The sequence below is a fragment of the Leucopleurus acutus genome, assembly GCF_964270905.1.
Source record: "Leucopleurus acutus genome assembly, chromosome: 15".
NCBI lineage: Eukaryota > Metazoa > Chordata > Mammalia > Artiodactyla > Delphinidae > Leucopleurus > Leucopleurus acutus.
The window spans coordinates 21,469,824-21,489,354 of NC_139157.1; the positions used below are offsets into that span (position 1 = coordinate 21,469,824).

Genomic DNA, 19,531 nt, shown 5'->3' on the forward strand with positions numbered 1-19,531 from the left:
TTATTATCAAGTTTGTGGACACAGAGTTGTTCATAATATTCCTTAATTATTCTTTTAATGTCCATGGGATCAGTAGTGAGACTCCTCTTAAATTTCTAATATTAGTAATGTGTGTCTTCTCTGTTCTTTTTCTGGTTAACCTGGGTAGAGCTTAATCACTTTTACTGACCTTTTCAAAGAATTAGTTTTTGGTTTTATCAATTTCCAGTTTTCAATTTCATCTATAATTTTTATTATTTTCTTTCTTCTGATTGATTTTGGTTTAAATTGCTCTTCTTTCTCTAGTCTCTTAAAGTGGAAATTTAGGTTATTGGTTTTAGATCTATTTCTTTTCTAATATATGCATTTAATATTCTGAATTAACCTCTGAGCACTGCATTTTCTGAATCCTATAAATTTTGATAATTCGATAAGTTGTATCTATTGATAATGTGATAAGTTGTATCTTCACCTTCTTTCAGTTCAAAATATTTTAAATTTCTCTCGACACTTCTTCTTTGACCTGTGTAGTTTATTAGCATGTTACTTAAGCTCCAAATATTTTGGGATCTTTTAGATATCTTTCTGTTATTAATTTCTAGTTTAATTCCATTGTGGACTATGAACATATTTTGTATGATTTCTATACTTTTAAATTTAAGGTGTGTTTTCTGGCTCAGAATACTATCTGTCTTGGTGAATGTTCCATGTGAGCTTGAGTAGAATGTGTACTCTGCTCTTGTTGAATAGAGTATTCTATGTATGTCAATTTGATCAAGTTGATTGATGGTGCTGTTCAGGTCAACTATATCCTTACTAATTTTTTGCCTGCTTGATCTATCAATTACTGAAAAACAGTTGTTGTAATCTCCAACTATAATAGTGGATTTGACTACGTCTTCTTGTAGTTCTATCAGTTTTTCCCTCACATGGTTTGATGTTCTGTTGTTAGAAGCACACATTAAAGGTTGTTATGTCTTCTTGGAGAATAAATCCCTTTATCATTATATAGTGCTTCTCCTTATCTGTGATAATTTTGTTTGTTTTGAAGTGTGCTTTGTCTGAAATAAAGATAGCTAAACCATTTTTATTTTGATTAGTATTAGCCTGTTAAATCTTTCTCCATCCCTTTACTCTTGGCCTATCTATGTCTTTATATTTAAAGTGGGTTTCTTGTAGGCAACACATATTTGGTTACTGTTATCTTTGTCTTTTAATTGATGTATTTAAACATTTACATTTAAAGTGATTATTGATATAGTTGGACTAATAACTGTTTGTAGTATCTATTCATTGTACTTGTTTTTTGTTTCTTATTTTCTTCTCCCTTGTTTCCATTTTCTCTGGTTTTAATTAGTATTTTATATGCTTCCATTTTTTCTTCTCTCTCAGAATATCACTTATACTTCTTTTTGCAAATTTTTTCTAGTGTTTCACATTCATAACTAATATAAGTCCACTTTCAAATATTGATTCCTAGGTAGTACAGATACCTAATACAGGGTATTCTCACTTCCTCATTTCCATCCCTTATAACTTCATTGTCATTCATTTCATGTATCCACATACATTGTTACTATTGTAATTTTGAGGAACACTTCTCTAATAGATCAATTAAGAGTAAGAAAAAAAATATTTTATTTCATCTTCACTTATTCTTTTTTCTGTTATTCCTTTCTTTATGTAGATCCAAATTTCTGACCTTCATGATTTTCTTTCTCCCTAAAGAATACCTTTTAACATTTCTTCTAGGACAGGTTTGCAGGCAATGAATTCCCTCAGTTTTTCTTTTTTTGTCTGAGAAAATCTTTATTTTTCCTTCACGTTTGGAGGATAATTTTGCTGGATAAAGAATTCTAGGTTGTTGGCTTTTCCTTTCAACATTTTGTAAACGAAGTCAATTCTAAGTAAAGCAATGGAAACTATAGATAAATGAACACTGACCTGAGAATTGTTTTCTATTGCAAGACCTTAATTGCTTGCCCTAGCTTTTTCTCCTTCTGGTATTCAGTAAGTCCCCCAGTTTCTAGTCCTGCTGACTTTGAATCTCTCCCTTGAACTCATTCTTGTCTGTTCATTGGGAAAGCCCACATTTCCTCTATCATCCACCCCACCTGAAAGGTAAATGGATGCTTCCCAACAACTTCAAGCTGGAAACCTTCAACCCTTGATTCAGTTTAAATTTCTTCCATCTCAGTCCTGGGTCCTTTCCATTTCTGTCTCACCAGCCACACTCTTATCCAGTTCCATAGTAATTCCTACTCTCGATCTCACTTAAGTTTTCTTTTTAAAGTATTTTAAAATATATTTAATATCTGGCATAATTTTACATACCCCCACGTATTTTACATTTACTTGAGCCATTTATGATGAAGGTTAGTACTACAAGGGAAAGCCCTATAGAGCCCTGTGGAGGTTTCATGAATTAAAATAGCTAAAATTAAAGCACTAAAGTCTTACCAGTTCATAAATGTTTTCAGATCTCCTAGTCTCTGGGAAGGAGAAAAGTAAATTAAATTAAGAGTTACAGTTTTTATTCTCTCCTGAGTAAGTGGCAGAAATGATGTTTTGGGAGGACTGAATAGAAAAATAATGTTAAGCCTTAGTAAATTCTTCTATTTGAATGACTGAATACCAGTTGACTTCTCCAGCGATCTCTGTTAGAACAAGCCAGGCTGCATCATAGAGCTCCCATGTGCTGCTGTGAACTCCAATAACTGATTCACAGCCAATGGGAATGACACTTCCCAGTTACATTTATTTTTAAACAACAAAGACAGTGGGCAAATCCAGGTGTTGAGTCACTAGGAAAGGTGAACACCTACACAAACACAACAAAAATCCAGAAGCAATTTTCTTCCCACAGTGTTATCCTTAATATGTTAAAAAGCTGATTTTTTTCTTCCCTAGTTTCACACTGCACTCTTCTTAGTTACAATCACAAACTTGTCTTTCATAAGATTCAGCACTATCCTGGTCATCATTTAGCTCTATTTGTCCCTAGAGCAATGATATGAGGCCACTGAAGGTCATTTATAGGGCATAATATAAGATCAAAGGGACACTAGTCCCGCTTCATGGACAGCTGCTTAAAAGAAAACCTGAGGGGACAGCATGTCCTCCTTTGGTGTTGCACCCAAAGACCAGCTTCCTGACTTTACTGGCGTTACCAATATTCTATTTCTTTTCATTAAGCAGTGACATGGTGAGTATTTGGATACCATCTATGTTTCAAATGGGAATAACAAAAGAAGGACTGCTACCATGGAAACCCACCTGATGGCCTTTGTGGTGAGCTCCTTGCTACTTGAACACATGCAAACTCCACACAATAAAGGGCTGATCAACATTAGGCATAAAGCTTCTCTGCAAGAGCACTGATTCTTAACTTTAATGAATGCCTTGGACACTGCAATCTGAGGCAGCATTATTCTTGTCCAACCTCATTATTAGATAAACACAGGGGAACTTGCACACAGACCTACTAGAGAATGGACTTGAGGATATGGGGAGGGGGAAGGGTAAGTTGTGACAAAGCGAGAGAGAGGCATGGACATATATACACTACCAAACGTAAGGTAGATAGCTAGTGGGAAGCAGCCACATAGCACAGGGAGATCAGCTCGGTGCTTTGTGACCGCCTGGAGGGGTGGGATAGGGAGGGTGGGAGGGAGGGAGACGCAAGAGGGAAGAGATATGGGAACATATGTATATGTGTAACTGATTCACTTTGTTATAAAGCAGAAACTAACACACCATTGTAAAGCAATTATACTCCAATAAAGATGTTAAAAAAAAAAAAGATATACTTTGGATTGCAAAGCAAGAGTCAATTTAAGGCCATCTCCCCTATCTGTCTCTTGTAAAAACAAGCTGCATAGTTTAAAGATGCATGCATTCAGAAATAAACTACTGAAAGCAAACTAGGAAGCTGGACCGTTGCCAGCTACATTTCAATAGATCAACCTCACTTGATTTGTATGTGTCCAATATTGCTTCCTCTACACAGTGCCTTCCTCAAAGGAAAATTAATTCAAAGGCTTGGAGCATACAATGTTTTAAATGTTGCTGAATTTTATATGCATAAGCATTTTAAAGAGGGATTTATTTGGTTAAGTTCAGGGACTATCCCTATTAACTGACTATGCTAGTAAAATTTTTAATTTTCCATAATATTTAATATTTTGGGGGAGTATACATAGTCAAAATTTTAACTGAGTTAACAAAAGGAATAAAAAATTGAGTTAACAAAATTGATGGTACCCCATGGGGGGTATATCACTAGTAGTTTTCTTTCTTTTGAAAAAGCACTTTCACCCTTTCCAGTGTCAATTAAGAGTCTATCTCTCTAATGCTAGATTATATTTGAAATCCTGACTAGTACCCTATTCTTCTTTACCTGTTTTCACCTGCGTGAACAGCCTCTTGCCACTTTGATTTATATTCTAGAGACCTTCATTCAAGAATGGAATACCAAATGTGGACAAAGAAAGAGAATGGAAGAATTGATGAACTAATATTTCTGAAATATTAATTTCCAACTTTGATGGAAAACTTGTTCAGAAATACAAATAAATATGTTTTGAAAAACATTAATCACTCTAGTTCTCACTTATCAAGGGTGTGAAAATTTATCTCTGAGGAATTGCAACCGTCAGTGTGTTGGAAAGACAGCCATATTACTATCCTACCCCAGTTCTTATCGTCTTTGACCCTCATGGATTCACGGTTTTGAAAGTATGCATCACTCATTCGTTCATTTATTCCTTCAAAATGTACTGAGCCCTGATTATGTACCAGGCATTGTCTGAGGCACTAAGGATCACATGGAGAATGTCGTAGTAGTTACTGCCCACCAGCCTGGCAGTGGTGCAGGGATGAGATTGCAGAGCAGTGCTGTGAGTGTTTTGATGAGTGACTGCGGGGATGCCATGGGAGGACTGGAAAGGGGCACCTAACACAGACCCAGAGTGTCAGGGATGGTTTCCTGTAGGAAGTGACATCTGATCTGAGACTCAAAGATAGACTGCATGTGGGAGTAAAGCCTGGAAGAAAATGGTCCCCATGGAGAGAATAATGCAAATGTCAGAGGTAAGAAGAGACCAAGGGAGGTTTGGGGAACAAGAAGATTAGTAGAACTGGCTTGTGCAGTTCTGGAGAAGAGGCAGAGCTCGCGTTGAAAGGGTTTTGTGTGCCATAAAGTTACATGCCTGTGCAGCATTATTTTGGGTCTCAATTCAAATGGGTCCTCTCTGTGGCCTGACATCCTTCTGCTTCCCTGTTAGCTCTTCTCCCTTTAATTATGTGGATACCTTATACCTTCACATTTCCATCTTCAGCCAAAAAAGTGGAAATAATCCAAAAATGTCCATCAACTGATAAATGGATAAAAGAATTGTGGTATATCCATACAATGACATATTATTTGGCCATAAAAGTGTCTGAAGTATGAATTTGTACTACAACATGGATGAGCCTTGAAATCATTATGACAAGGGAAAGAAGGCAGCATAAAGACCACATTTCGTGTGATTCCATTTATATGAAATGTCCAGAAGAGGCAAATGCATATAGACAGACAGTAGATGAGTCATTGCTGGGCTCTAGGGGAAGAGGGGACGGACGGGACAGTGATTACTTAAAGGGTACAGGGATTCTTTTGCGGGTGATAAAAATGTTCTGGAATTAGGGTAATGGTTGCACAACTTGGTGAATATTCTAGAAACCGCTGGACTGTACACTTTAAAAGGGTGAATTCTATGGTATGTAAATTATATCTCTATAAAAAAACAAGGTAGAGGTGCAGATGAAACACGTTTGGCAATATATTGAGAATTGTTGAACCTAGGTGATGGATAAGAGGGTTATATTATATTATTCTTTCTTTAGAAAACAAAACAAAAACCCCCTTCTTTGTCAACCACCTTTCTCCTTGCATTTAGATAATTTCATGTCACAATGAAAACAGAAATCAAGAGGTAACTTACTCAGCTTGTGGTCACCAAACCTTAACATTTGCTTACAGCCTTTCCTCATTCTTTCATTTCTGTGTTTTTGTTTTTAACATTTTTATTGGAGTATAAATTGCTTTACAATGGTGTGTTAGTTTCTGCTTTATAACAAAGTGAATCAGTTATACATATACATATATATATATCCCCATATCTCTTCCCTCTTGACAAACGTTTTGCACAAACATTATTCTAGGAGGTAGGGATACAGAAAAAACAGAAGCAGCCTAGCTCCCACCCTCAGGACATCCCCATCCAGTAGGAAAGCCAGATATCTAAGGAGTAATTCCAAATAAACAAGAAGCAGGAAGGAAGAAGCAGTACAGACCTAAACTAGATGAGGAATCAGGGAAGGTTTCTTGGAAGAAGTGATGTTTAAGGTACAAATCCAAGGGCGGGTAGATAACCTCTCAGTAGGTTAAGGGGTTGGGCTGGAAATCAGGTGATCAGTGAGGGAAGAGCATGTGTGAATGCCTTGAGGCAAGAAAGAGCACGGCGGCTCTGAGGGATGGAAAGAAGTGGAGTGTGGCTGGAGGGTGGAGGGTGGGAGGGCAAGGACGGGAAGAGGAGGTGGCACAGGGAGGCAGGGCCGGGATCTCACAGGGCCTCTAGAGAAATCCAAAAATTGTCATTAGTGCTCTGTTCAGATCCGATCAGGCCCCAGAGGGGTGAACAGCTCACAAGAAATTGTCAGCTGGCTGAAGAGCCGTCAGATCAGGCCAAGTCCCTTCCATAGACACATTACCCCTAGCGTTCCTTGGTTACACAAAACCTCCAACTGGATGTACTAAACTTTAAACCAAATGTATGCACAGAATTTCAGAAAGCATGTTATAAATAGCTGAGTACAGTGTGAAATGGTACCGTCACTGCTTCACGGCCAGTTCCTCCCCATCTATGCGTGCAGCAAATGAAGGTCACAGGAAGAATCAAGAACTCACTGTTCTTTCCCTCAGCGATGGCTCGGGCACAAGCAAAGGGGTCTCTGCTGGGGACGATAACCCCTGTGCCTGGTTACCTTCTGTTATTGCCAAAGATAAGAGGACGTGATGGTAGGTATGGGGCAGAGGAAAGCCATACGGACGGTGAACCCAGCACAAGAGAGGTGTCTGTCCGAGAAGAATGCTGATGAGCGTAGCTCTGCTCCTACTGGCTGAGCTGGGGGATCTGGCATCACACCTACTGCCGTGATTCCGGCCGCTCCTGGGAAACACCATGCTCTCCCTAGTGAAGCTCCCTTGAACCTCAAGGCCACTTGTCACAGGTCCTGTTTGACCCCTTCAGTAACCAGCCGTGCATGCTGCTCTTCCAGCTGTGCCGTCCCTGGGCGCCTCTGGTCATACACTGCTGCGTGTACAGACTTGGGGTGATGCTGTCACCCACACGATGCCCATCTATGAGGGTTACACATGCTCCATGTTATCCTGTTTCTGGACCGAGCTAGCTCATACTGGGAAGAATATTTCTAACGGTTGTGAGACAAAGATGTTCCAGCTTCACTACCACAGCAGAAATTGTACATGACATCGAGGAGAAGACGTGCTACCCCATCCTGGTTGTCAAACAGGAGCTAGTGCGGCTTTACTGTCCTCCCTGGAGAAGAGAACGGAGCTCCCCGACGTCAGCTGAGGCTCTCCAGCCGTGGGAGGCTCTGAGATCCGGGAGCTCTTTCCAGCCATTCTTCTTGGGCATGGAATCCTGGCATTCATGGGAATGCTTCCAATTCAACCTAAAGATGTGATGCTGATATTGGAAAGGACCTATATGCCAACACAATGTGCACCGTGTGGTCTGGTGGGATCACCAAGTATCTTGGTGTTAGTGACTTTAGAACACAAACAGATGCACAGCCCTGGAACCAACCACAATGACAATTAAGATGATCACTCCTCTGAGTGCAAATATGCTCTCTGGCTACTCCAGCTGATGTGGACTTGCAAGCAGGGCTCTGATGAGTCCGGCATTGGCCACTGCAAACACTTTTAAATGGACTGCTGGCAGATACACAGATACACTGACTTTCTGTACGAGTTAGTTCACAAGTACAAGTTTGCCCTGGCAGAGGTACATATCTTATGTTAGATTCATCTACCCGAATATGTCTTTTCTTTTTTTTTTTTGCGGTACGTGGGCCTCTGACTGTTGTGGCCTCTCCTGTGGCGGAACACAGGCTCCGGACGCGCAGGCTCAGCGGCCATGGCTCACGGGCCCAGCCGCTCCACGGCATGTGGGATCCTCCCGGACCAGGGCACAAACCCGCGTACCCTGCATCGGCAGGCGGACTCTCAACCACTGCGCCACCAGGGAAGCCCAGGGTAATTGCTTTTTAATTTCCCTGTATCCTCCAACAGACTGTAAGCTCCTGAGGACAGAGCCAAAGCTTTATATACTGTTTACCTCCTGCACTTAGCACCGTGCCTGGCGCATGGGAGGGACTCAATAAATAAATACCTGCTGCAGACAGTTAAGGAATTTCATCCTGAATCTACATGGACCTGGTTCTTTCAGAATATGGGAGAATTAAAATATGATAATAATAATCAAACTAGTTCCTTCTCTTACTTTGGAAATTATTAGGGAAATGGGCCTACTTAAATGTATAAAGACAAAGTTTTGCATGGGTATTTTAGACCAAGTTCTCTTGTCATTTCCATTATATCTCAAACAAAAGGTCTTTGGGGCTGTAAATTTCTTTTGACTCTTGGGGTATAAACTCAACTCTGGCGCAGATATCTCCTCATCTGAATTATTTTCAGTTGGTTTTCATTTTGTGTCTCCTGGGAGCCCAGCACTGCTGGGTGCTGTGGGAGATGCAATGCCGGGGAACATGCTTCTGCCCAGTTATTGCAGGCTGTGGAAATCATCTGCTGAAGGAGGGACTGGGATCACGGCAAATAGGTTTACGTAATCCCACCCATGCAGCCACCAGAGAATGTGTTCTGAGCCTTCAAAATACTGTTACATTGTCAAAGACATCGAGGAGGCTCCCCTCAGGGAAATGGAGAGGCTGTACTTTGGCTAATGAATGCATCTTTCCTCTACCTGGAATTTCTTATTGCCTGAACTGGGTCATCTCCCCAGGATCCCCTATAGGATGTTACTCTGGCAAGGTGCACAGACTGTGAGCTTCCTCCTACACGTCTATCAACGTCAGTTGGCAACTTAAATGAACCAGGCAAGTAGGAGAAGTGGCAATAAAGCTGAAATTCAACATCAGAGGAGGAGATGGTAGGAGTATCATAAACACTTTACATGGTTATTATTGAGCTAAGTGTAAGGTAGGTGTAAAATATATATAATTTAAAATTGTTTCCTTACTTTATCTGCTTGTATTTAAAACTCACATACCATCACAATTTCTCTTATTAAGCAATCTATCCTAAGAATGGTTTCTCTGACAATTTGATTGATGTGATATCTAAAGAGAATGGATTTGTATAAATCCTTAGAAAACTGTAGACGAAGAAGCTCTTTTTATTTTCTTGAAGATCATTTCAACTTTCTTTCTCTCCCTCTAGATAGTGAGGGGAGGGGATCTGGGTGGCAGACTTTGAAAGGATAAAGAAGATGTGGCACATATATACAATGGAATATTACTCAGCCATAAAAAGAAACGAAATTGAGTTATTTGTAGTGAGGTGGATGGACCTAGAGTCTGTCCTACAGAGTGAAGTAAGTCAGAAAGAGAAAAAGAAATACTGTATGCTAACACATATATATGGAATCTAAGAAAAAAAAATGTCATGAAGAACCTAGGGGCAGGACAGGAATAAAGACACAGACGTAGAGAATGGACTTGAGGACACGGGGAAGGGGAAGGGTAAGCTAGGACGAAGTGAGAGAGTGGCATGGACATATATACACTACCAAATGTAAAATAGATGGCTAGTGGGAAGCAGCCGCATAACACAGGGAGATCCGCTCGGTGCTATGTGACTGCCTGGAAGGGTGGGATAGGGAGGGGGGAGGGAGGGAGACGCAAGAGGGAGGAGATATGGGAACATATGTATATGTATAACTGATTCACTTTGTTATAAAGCAGAAACTAACACACCATTGTAAAGCACTTATACTCAAAGATGTTAAAAAAAAATTAACCAAATAACCATATAACTACGACTGGTTTTTAACTTCCTAGATGGAAATGAACAGGTGACTGCAGTAGTGTACCACCGAGGGGCTGACCCAAGTCTTGGGAATCAGAGAAGGTCTTCCCTGAGAAAGAGATTTCAGCTACTCTCTGACGGCTGCGTAGGATTTGTAACTAATAATTATGGGTGATGTGACTGAGGAGAGATGGAGTTTGGATGGTGGTGTGGGGCAGGTGAAAGCTTTGAAGCTGGAAGATACATATAGCTCTTGACCATCAGTGAGAAGGTCACCGTGGCTGTAATAAGCAAAGGGGGAAGAGGACGGGGATAAGGCCAGAGAGGTCGGTGGGGTCACGTAATGCAGGTCCCCTAAGCCATGTAAAGGAATTTTGGACTTTATCCCTAGAAGCAATGGGAAGTCATCCACATTCTCTGAGCAAGGGAGTGGCATGATCATATGTATTTTTAAAAAAGAGCTGAGGGGTCCTCCATGCAGATGGGGTGGCAGTGGGGAAATGCCAGCTCTAAGCAGTGGTTCAGCAGAGGGATGACTGAGCTTGGACCGTGGTGTTGGCGGTGGAGAGGGAGCAAAGTGTGCGGATTCTAACAGTGCTTCAGAGGTAAAGCTAGAAACTGCTGGATGATTCTCTGTAATAGGCCCAAGAGAGGTGGGTTGAAGAGGTTCATAGATTTCTGGCATGAATACCTGGATGGGTGGCAATGCCAAGGGGATACAGGTTTGGGGGTGTGATTGGGAAAGCAGGCACCGCATTATTTTGGTTTGCAGTTGCTAAGTGTGAGAAGCTTGTGAGCGGACATCAGGAGAGAGCTCCGAGCTGGAGATCTGAGGTGGAGGTAGTTGTAAACACGGAGTGGATGGATTTATCCAGGGAGGAGACGTACTAAAAAAATTAAAAAATAACAGAGAAAAAGACCGTGTGCTGAACTCCAAAGAACTCCAGCACTGAGGTCTGGGTAGGGTGGGAAGAGCCAGCAAATGATGCCGAGAGAGTTTTTTACGTTCTCTGCGAAGTTAAAGACTAGCCCGTCTGCTGAGCGGCGACAGGGCACAGGGAGGAGGGGGATGGGCAGAGCTGGCTGGAGAAACACAAAGTAAAATTGCCAATAGCATCAAAGGCACAAGCAGCATCGAAACGGCGATTCCGGAAGACGGCAGGGAAACGAAGTAGGAGTGCTGGGGTGGATGGAGGCCAGGGATGTGGAGTGAGGAGTGGGGGAAAGGTCATAAGCGCATATAAAATGGTCTTGGTGAGGGGCCTGGTTACTAGCATATGGGGAATTCTAGTTCTTCGTGTATACCCAGGATGTCTGAGAGCCAGCTGTTTGGGGTAAGAGAAGATGAAACTCAGAATAATAAACACTGGGAACTGAGATGGATGATACACAAAAACCTCTTCTGCGCAGATGCTGATCTAAGACACTGATTCAGCCAGCACCCAAACGGACGCTCTGAGGAGTCGCGTGCAAGCCACACTCTTAATCGGCAAGTCCTCAGCTGTCTAGATAGGCTTCTCCTCCTCAGAGGATAAGAAAACAGTAACCACCACTACACAAAGTGTTTGTAGAAACAAACAGATTGGAATAATGGGAAAGCAATGACATTCTCAAATCTCAGGGGAAAAGCCGAGCTTGGGGAATAACTTAGCACAAGAAGCATAAGAAAGTTTCAGAACACTCTTTAACATTCTTAATAGGTAGCAAGGAGACAAAAACCCCACCAAGTAGGACCAAAATCCTTAAGAAGAGCCGAGGATAAAATGGAAATAAGGATGGTGGGGAAAAGAGGAAGAGAGAGAAATGAGACCTTTTCACAGAGACTTGGGCACTCAGGATTTTTATCGCCTGGGAGGAAGGAAAGATACTGTCATTTCTTGAGTGACCCACGTGCCCAATAATCTATTATCTCTAGTGGGAGATAATGTGCAGGCGTTCCCTCCCATTTTAGAGGTGGTAAAAATGAGGCTAAGAGAGAATAAGTAATATGCTCAAAGCCCTTAGGAAGAGGGCATCTGAACAAAGACTGTCTGACTTCAAGGATATGGACCTCTACCTGCCAGAGTAGCACGACAGGTTAACGAGTGAAGAAACATGCAGAAAGGGGCTCATTCAGGCTCCCTAAGGACTGAGTATTCTTAGCATAAACACGGACCAACAACAATGGATACTGTACTGAGTGCCGATCACGTGGCAGGCACTTTGTACCCATTTTTCTGATTCTCACAGCAATCCTAAGTATCACCACCCTCTTTTTTTTTCAGATGGGGAAACTGAGGTCCACAGAGACTAAATGACTTGCTCAAGTGTATGGGTTGTCTATTGTTACTGTAACACATTACCACAAGCTCTGTGGCTTGAAACCACACACATTTATCTTCTAATTCACAAATTTATCTTCTAATTAGAAATCCAACACAGGTCTCACGGGACTAACATCAAGATCCTGGTGGGGATGCACGCCTTTCTGGAGGCTGTGGAGGAAAATCTGTTTCCTTGACTTTTGTAGCTTCTAAAGACAGCCCCCACTCCTTAGCTCATAGCTTCTTACTCCATCTTCAAAGCCAGCAAATGTCGTTTGAGTCCTTTTCACAGCACGTCTGTCTGACTGTTCTCCCAGTCGTGTCTCTCTCTGGCCACAGCTGGGAAAGGGTCTCTCCTTTTAAGATTAGATTGGGCCCCCTTGGATAATGCAGGCTAATCTCCTCAGGTCAATATCTTTAATGTAATCACATCCACAAAGTGTCTTTTGTCACGTGAAGTGACACAGTCACAGGTTCCGGGGATTAGGATGTGTACATCTTTGGGTATCATTATTCTGCCTATCACACACTGAAGTTAAAAAGTATTCAAGGGGGCTTCCCTGGTGGCACAGTGGTTGAGAGTCCGCCTGCCGATGCAGGGGACACGGGTTCGTGCCCCGGTCCGGGAAGATCCCACATGCTGTGGAGCAGCTGGGCCCGTGAGCCACGGTCGCTGAGCCTGCGTGTCTGGAGCCTGTGCTCCGCAACGGGAGAGGCCACAGCAGTGAGAGGCCCGCGTACCACAAAAAAAACCAAAAAAAAGTATTAAAGGGGTTTGAGTCTGGAGTTTAATTTGGATTTGGTCTAAATTAAACAGGAAATACAGTTGATTCTATCTTCAAAATATATTCAGAATCCTACTATTTCTCACACTGCCATTTCTACCACTTTGGTCCAAACGACATCATCTCCCTCCAAAATGACTTCTATGGCTTCTTAACTGTTCTCTTGTTCCATCCTTGCCCCCATCTGTTCTTAACACAGTAGCCAAAGTGAAGTTTTAAGAACGTCTACGATCATGTCAATTCTCTGTTCAAAACTTTCCAGTGACTCTCAGTTTCGTTCTGAATTAAGGACACAGTCCTTACAATGGCCTACGAGGTCCTACATGACCCTCCCTCCACCCCAAGAGTCTCTGTTCACTCTCCCTCTTGCTCTGCTCCAACACACTGGCCTTCTGCTTTCCTTGAACACACCAGGATTATCGCTGGAGCCTTGAGCGGGAGGGGACTCGACATTTTCATGCTGTCCTCCACTCCAGTGCCTTGATGGAGAAGGGGAGGGTAAATCCTGATTCTGGGATGTCTCTTCTCCATCCAGGAAGTGAAATGGGAGGATGAATATCTTCTGCCTTCATTGCCCATAGTTGTACAAGTGGTTGCCACTGCTCCTCTGGCTAATACCAAATTCCCACTGATTCAGGCTGTGAGGCTGTTGCTCAGATGCTCACTTGTGCATGGGGTACATAGGCAGGAGGTTTGTAGGGGGTCTCTGAAGGGTTTCTCCACTTGCAGACGTTGTGGGAGCCTGGCTGGCTCCAGCTTGCCCTCTTCAACACCCCCTGGCTCCTGCCCACAGCAGAACCTTCTAGTTTTTTGCCCCTGGGAAACCCTTGTCCAGGGGCTGGCCTTCTTGAGTGGATAGTTCAAGCCCAGCAACCTCCCTTGATGTCACACCAGATCCACAAGAAACTTACCCATGTACCTTTGCCACTTACGATGGTAGGATCTAGGTTGCTCTACAGCTGCCCCTCCCTCCACCCTGCCATATCCTCCCAATGCCCTTTTCTTTGCTCAGGTAGGAGGCATAAGGAAGGTTAACAAGTCTGATTCCTGTCTCAGCCTGGATATTTACCAGGGCTTCGTTTGGAGCCTCTCACAACTAACTGGCTTTGGCGAGTGTGGGGAGGCACTTCCTTTCCCAGTAGCTCCCCTAGACCCCAAACTCAAGAATGCAAAGACCCTCTCCCTCTTCCCCAGCCAGGCTGAGGAAGGAGGGTGGTGAGGATGGGCATGGCAAAGAGTGTGGATGGCTTTGGGGATGGGTGAGGAAGCAGGGTCCTCTGGCCGTCTCTTATAAGACCCAAGAGGGCTTCCCTGGTGGCGCAGTGGTTGAGAGTCCGCCTGCCGATGCAGGGGACACGGGTTCGTGCCCCGGTCCGGGAGGATCCCACATGCCGTGGAGCGGCTGGGCCCATTAGCTATGGCCGTTGAGCCTGCGCGTCCGGAGCCTGTGCTCCGCAACGGGAGAGGCCACAACAGTGAGGGACCCACGTACCAAAAAAAAAAAAAAAAAAAAAAAGACCCAAGAAAGGTATCTCTCTTCAATGGGAGGCACTTAGCACGTCACTCTTTCAGCTTGGTTCCAGTTTTCCGATGCCAGGGAATTAGGAAAACTTTCACACACTATCCCAGATGTAAAAGTCAACAGAGAGGCAGTTATGGTTGAGTGAAAGATTCAAGTTGAACAGAAGAAAATGCTGGTCATCTGCTGGCCAGATCTGTTTAACTGGTGAAGAAACATCCAATTAAACAGGAGTTTAATGTGGTCCAAAATTTAATTTTCTTAGTGAAGCAGGTGCAAATTTTATGCAAAAAATTTTTACTCGTTCATGGCTTAATATTCTTTCCAAGACTTCTTAATTAGAGTACACTCTTATTTTTACTTTTAAGAATTTTTTCTCTACTTTAAAAATGAGGTATGTTTCCAGCAAAAATTTGAGGAAATATAGAAACCTTTCAATAAGAAAACAAAAAAAAAAAATCTGCAATTGCACGGCGGAGGCAAAATCAAGTTTGGTGGTGATAAAATTCTGATTTTGGACAATTTACGTTTATATCATAAAAGAAAGATCACACTTCACTATGACTTTACTTTGTTTTACTTTCTAGGTTGGAAAGTTGTACAATGGACACATTTGGGGCAGTAGGATTTGGAGTGTGGAATTTATCAAAAACAACTAGGGCCCTGAGACAACAGAAATTTCTATTTTGCTTTATATAAGCTCACTGCAGTGATAAGAAATGTTTATCCATGAGAAGACACTCCCAGGACCCATCTTCTCCACTTCACTAATGCCTCCTTGCTTTTGACTGTGCCCTGCATTTAGTGGTCAGCATGTACTATGCACGGCCCCTTAGATCTCAGGTGGGCTCTGGCTGAATGAGAACCACCGTGGGAGGGGGTGATGGCCAGAGGCAGCAAGAAGACTCCTCAGCACACAGGAGACCCACTGTTGAATCCCTGGGGATGTAAATTTCCTAGGATCTGCAGTGGTTTCCTGTTTGTGTGCCCTGCAGATTGAAAAGCAGAGCTGCAGCAGCAGCAATACTGCAGGGAGACAAGGATGTGAGGTGCTGGCGAGGAGGCACCACATCCAAGGAACAGACTGGCCACCAGGAGTCCTGCACCAGGTGGAGTGAGGACGTCTGCTCTTGTAGAATTTGTCAACTGGAGGGTGACAACAGTCAGCATCCTGTGATCTTAAAGTTCACTTGTTTTACTCAGCCCCTCCTTCAAGATTTCCTGATGATCCTTTTAAACTTAAAAACAAATTTGTATTTTTACATCCTTTATTGTTTTGGATTCTTAAAGTGAAGAGTGTGTAAGTGAGCAAGAATGAGTAAAGGAAGAGAAAGGACTTGTAGCATCAGGACTTGTAGCATCGTATCTAAAATTCTCAGACCCTTGAGAAGAAAACATGTGCTCTTGCTACTATTGCTGAGGAGCTTCTCGGAACTGCAAATGTAGAAATAATAATAATAATAGCAAATACAGAAGCTTTTACTGTCTGCCAGGCATAATTCTATGGGCTCTACATAGAGTAACTGAGTCCTCACCACCACCCCATGAGGTACGTACTATCCCTGTCCCTATTTTATGTCCGAATAAGTTAAAGCCCAGAAAGGTTAAGTGTGGGAGTGGGAATTCAAACCCAGGAAGTGGCCTTAACGATTAGACCTGGCTGCTACTGATGTATTGCTTCAAAACAAAAACTAAAAGCTCACTTGACTTGTTCACCCGTAGGGTTACCCTTCACACAGTAAGAAGGGGTAGAGAATATGTGGTTCACTGTATAGACTCTGCAGCCACACCCCAGGGCTTGCACTATACAGTCCACCCTTGAACGACACAGGTTTGAACTGCGATGGTCCACTTAGATGCAGGTATTTTTTCAGTAAATACTTAACGACACTACCACATGATCTGAGAGTGGTTGACTCCACGGATGTGGAACCTCAGATATGAAGGAATTGCGGATACAGAGGAACCATGTATACGGAGCTGACTGTAAAATTATCCTCGGATTTTCCGCCGTGGTGAGGGTCAGCACCCCTAAGCCCCACGTTGTTCAAGGGCAACTGTAGTTCTGGCAACAACAAAAAATAGTGTCTTTTCCTTGGGCAAGCCATATCATCTCTCTAAGCTTTGGTGTCCTTATCTGTAAAATGAGCCAGATAATGCTTATCTCAAAGTGTTATGTGGGGAACGAAATACAGTAATATTTAAAATCGCTTTTGGCACAGCAGTCGACAAAATGGTACTCAGTACAATTCCTGATAATTCCTGTTGCATTAGAAACCAATGGGACTTCTGTGTTGTGTCCTGCATAGGAGAATACGGATCATCTCACTCATTAGGGGGAAATGTCACAAATAAGGTGCAGAGAAATGCGCGGAGGAGTGATGGTGGAGGAGAGGTGTACAGAAAGGGAGTTAAGAGCCCACCATCAATGGTCAGGGGATATTTGTGCCCCAGACCCCTGGGTAAGTGGAAAGACAGGTGGAGGTGGGCAAGGGAAGGGTCTGGGATGACTTCAGATGCTGAGCTTGGGTCGGACTGAGATGGGGGCTGGGAAGTGGAGCCACTGAGCGTGGGAGCTCAGTGGGCTCCGGTGTCCCTCGCTTTCTCAACTCTCGTGACCCAAACCTAGGAAGACAGCAGATTCAGACGGGTAGGGAGACCTGTGAAAATGGGCAGCAAGCTAGAATCAGAGCCAAGCAGACAGGCAGGCTGGCCAGCAGCCTTGGAGGTATAGATTCAGCTCAACCACACAGAGGATTTTAAGGGAGATCTACTTTATAATCAGCCTGTGACAAGAGGAATGCTTCCTTACATTTTGGCATAAGGTTCTGGAATGTCCAGAACGACGCTGGTATGTGGTATGGTAAAGATTTCACACCCTGAACCTTTTGCTGTTGTGTCACTGGTACGTCGCATCTGAGATAGTCCGGAAGGGAGTCAAACTCAGTACTTTTTGGATAACAATTAAAAGCCCTGGGTTTGTATAATGTGACATGGTGTGAAGGGCATTGTTTAGCTCTTGGCATAGCTATGAATGCCTAGGGCAGAGCACCAAAGGAAAAGGTCTACTTTGGAAGCCTTCTCAGAACACAGCTGGGAGAATTCTCTGGTTAATGCAGATGCGTGTCCAAACAAGCACTGGTTTGCTCAGGGAGGGTGCAGAGCTGGCAGGCCGCCCTTGGCACAGAGAGCGCGAGTCACGCTTCATTCTAATGAGGGATCTTGGGGGTCTACAATGAAGACTATGTGGTATTTCCCACGTGTCTCTTTGGAATGTGGACTGATTGCACCCACAGTGGAAGAAAAGCCATCAGAAAGTATGTAGTTCCTAAAATCTCCGGGGCTCTACAAGATTCAGATAATTTAATGGCATATAAATGAATTCACAGAAATACAGCCAGAGTTCCCAGAGTAAAAGTCCTCCCTTCCCACAGGTAAGTGAATATGAGTGCAAAGTAATGAGACTGTGTTTTGCGGGGAGAGGTGGGAAGGGCATTTTATTTTTACTTTTAAAATTTATTTATTATTTTTGGCTGCGTTGGGTCTTCGTTGCTGCGCGTGGGCTTTCTCTAGTTGCGGAGAGCAGGGGTACTCCTGTTGCGGAGCACGGGCTCTAGGTTTGCGGGCTTTAGTAGTTGTGGCACCGGGCTCAGTAATTGTGGCTCGCTGGCTCTAGAGCGCAGGCTCAGTAGTCGTGGTACACGGGCTTAGTTGCTCCGCGGCATATGGGATCTTCCTGGACGAGGGCTTGAACCTGTGTCCCCTGCATTGGCAGGCGGATTCTTAACCACTGCGCCACCAGGGAAGCGTGGGCATTTGATTTTTTTTTTTTTTTTTTTTTTTTTTTGCGGTACGGGGGCCTCTCACAGCTGTGGCCTCTCCCGTTGCAGAGCACAGGCTCCGGACACGCAGGCTCAGCGACCATGGCTCACGGGCTCAGCCGCTCCGCGGCATGTGGGATCTTCCCGGACCGGGACATGAACCCGCGTCCCCTGCATTGGCAGGCGGACTCTCAACCACTGCGCCACCAGGGAAGCCCTGGGCATTTGAGTTTTAAACTAAATCTATAGGCAGTTCCAGACGTGTTGTAAACATCGTAGCAACCCTGGAATAACTGTTAGCTTTCCTACCTGACTCTTCTGAAAGATAAGAGTCATTTGAACATCAAGTGCTTATGTATAAAGCACATGAATTCATTCTTAAGATATAATTTCACAGTCACACTTCACCTGTGAGCCCGGATCATTTGAATTTTTTCTTTCAGAGAAAGCCAATACTTAATGTTTTGGGTAGAAAAAAAAATCTAAAAAGTCACTAGGAAAACAAACGTTCCCCAGTCCTCGTGAACAGTCGGTGACTCATCAATGAAGTGGCAGATGGAATTGAACATGACCGCATGTTTGTTCTGGGGTCTGTAGCCTGGATGTCCCCTTAGATCCAGCCACAGGGCGTGGCTTCCTAAAAGTGAATTCCCTTTTTGTTCAGATTTGGAGCATTATGTGATCATTCAGGCAAAGTATGTGAAGTACTGTACTGACCTTTATTTTATATCTCTGGACTGGCTGGAGCAAAACGCTCCACAGGGACTGGACCTCCCAAAGTGCTCCAGGATTTTGGTGGGATTAAGTGCAGTCCTGGGTTTGGAAGAACGTGATTCAGTCCTAAAGACTTAAAGGAGGTGATGGTGACCCGGAACTCAGGACAAGAGAGTCCCAAGAGGCGGAAATGCTGAGGGGAGAGACCTTCTCTGTGTATGCTAATATATCAAAGAGCACTTGGAATTATACAGAGAAATAAGAAATTATCTTAAGATAAATAATTCTGAAAT

General features: G+C 43.4%; 1 protein-coding gene across 2 annotated transcripts in view; it reads right to left on the minus strand.

Annotated features, from left to right (window-relative positions):
* The window catches only part of AIG1 (androgen induced 1), a 234,197-nt gene that overhangs the window by 21,331 nt on the left and 193,335 nt on the right, over positions 1-19,531 (minus strand). The gene's annotated exons all lie outside the window — the stretch shown is intronic.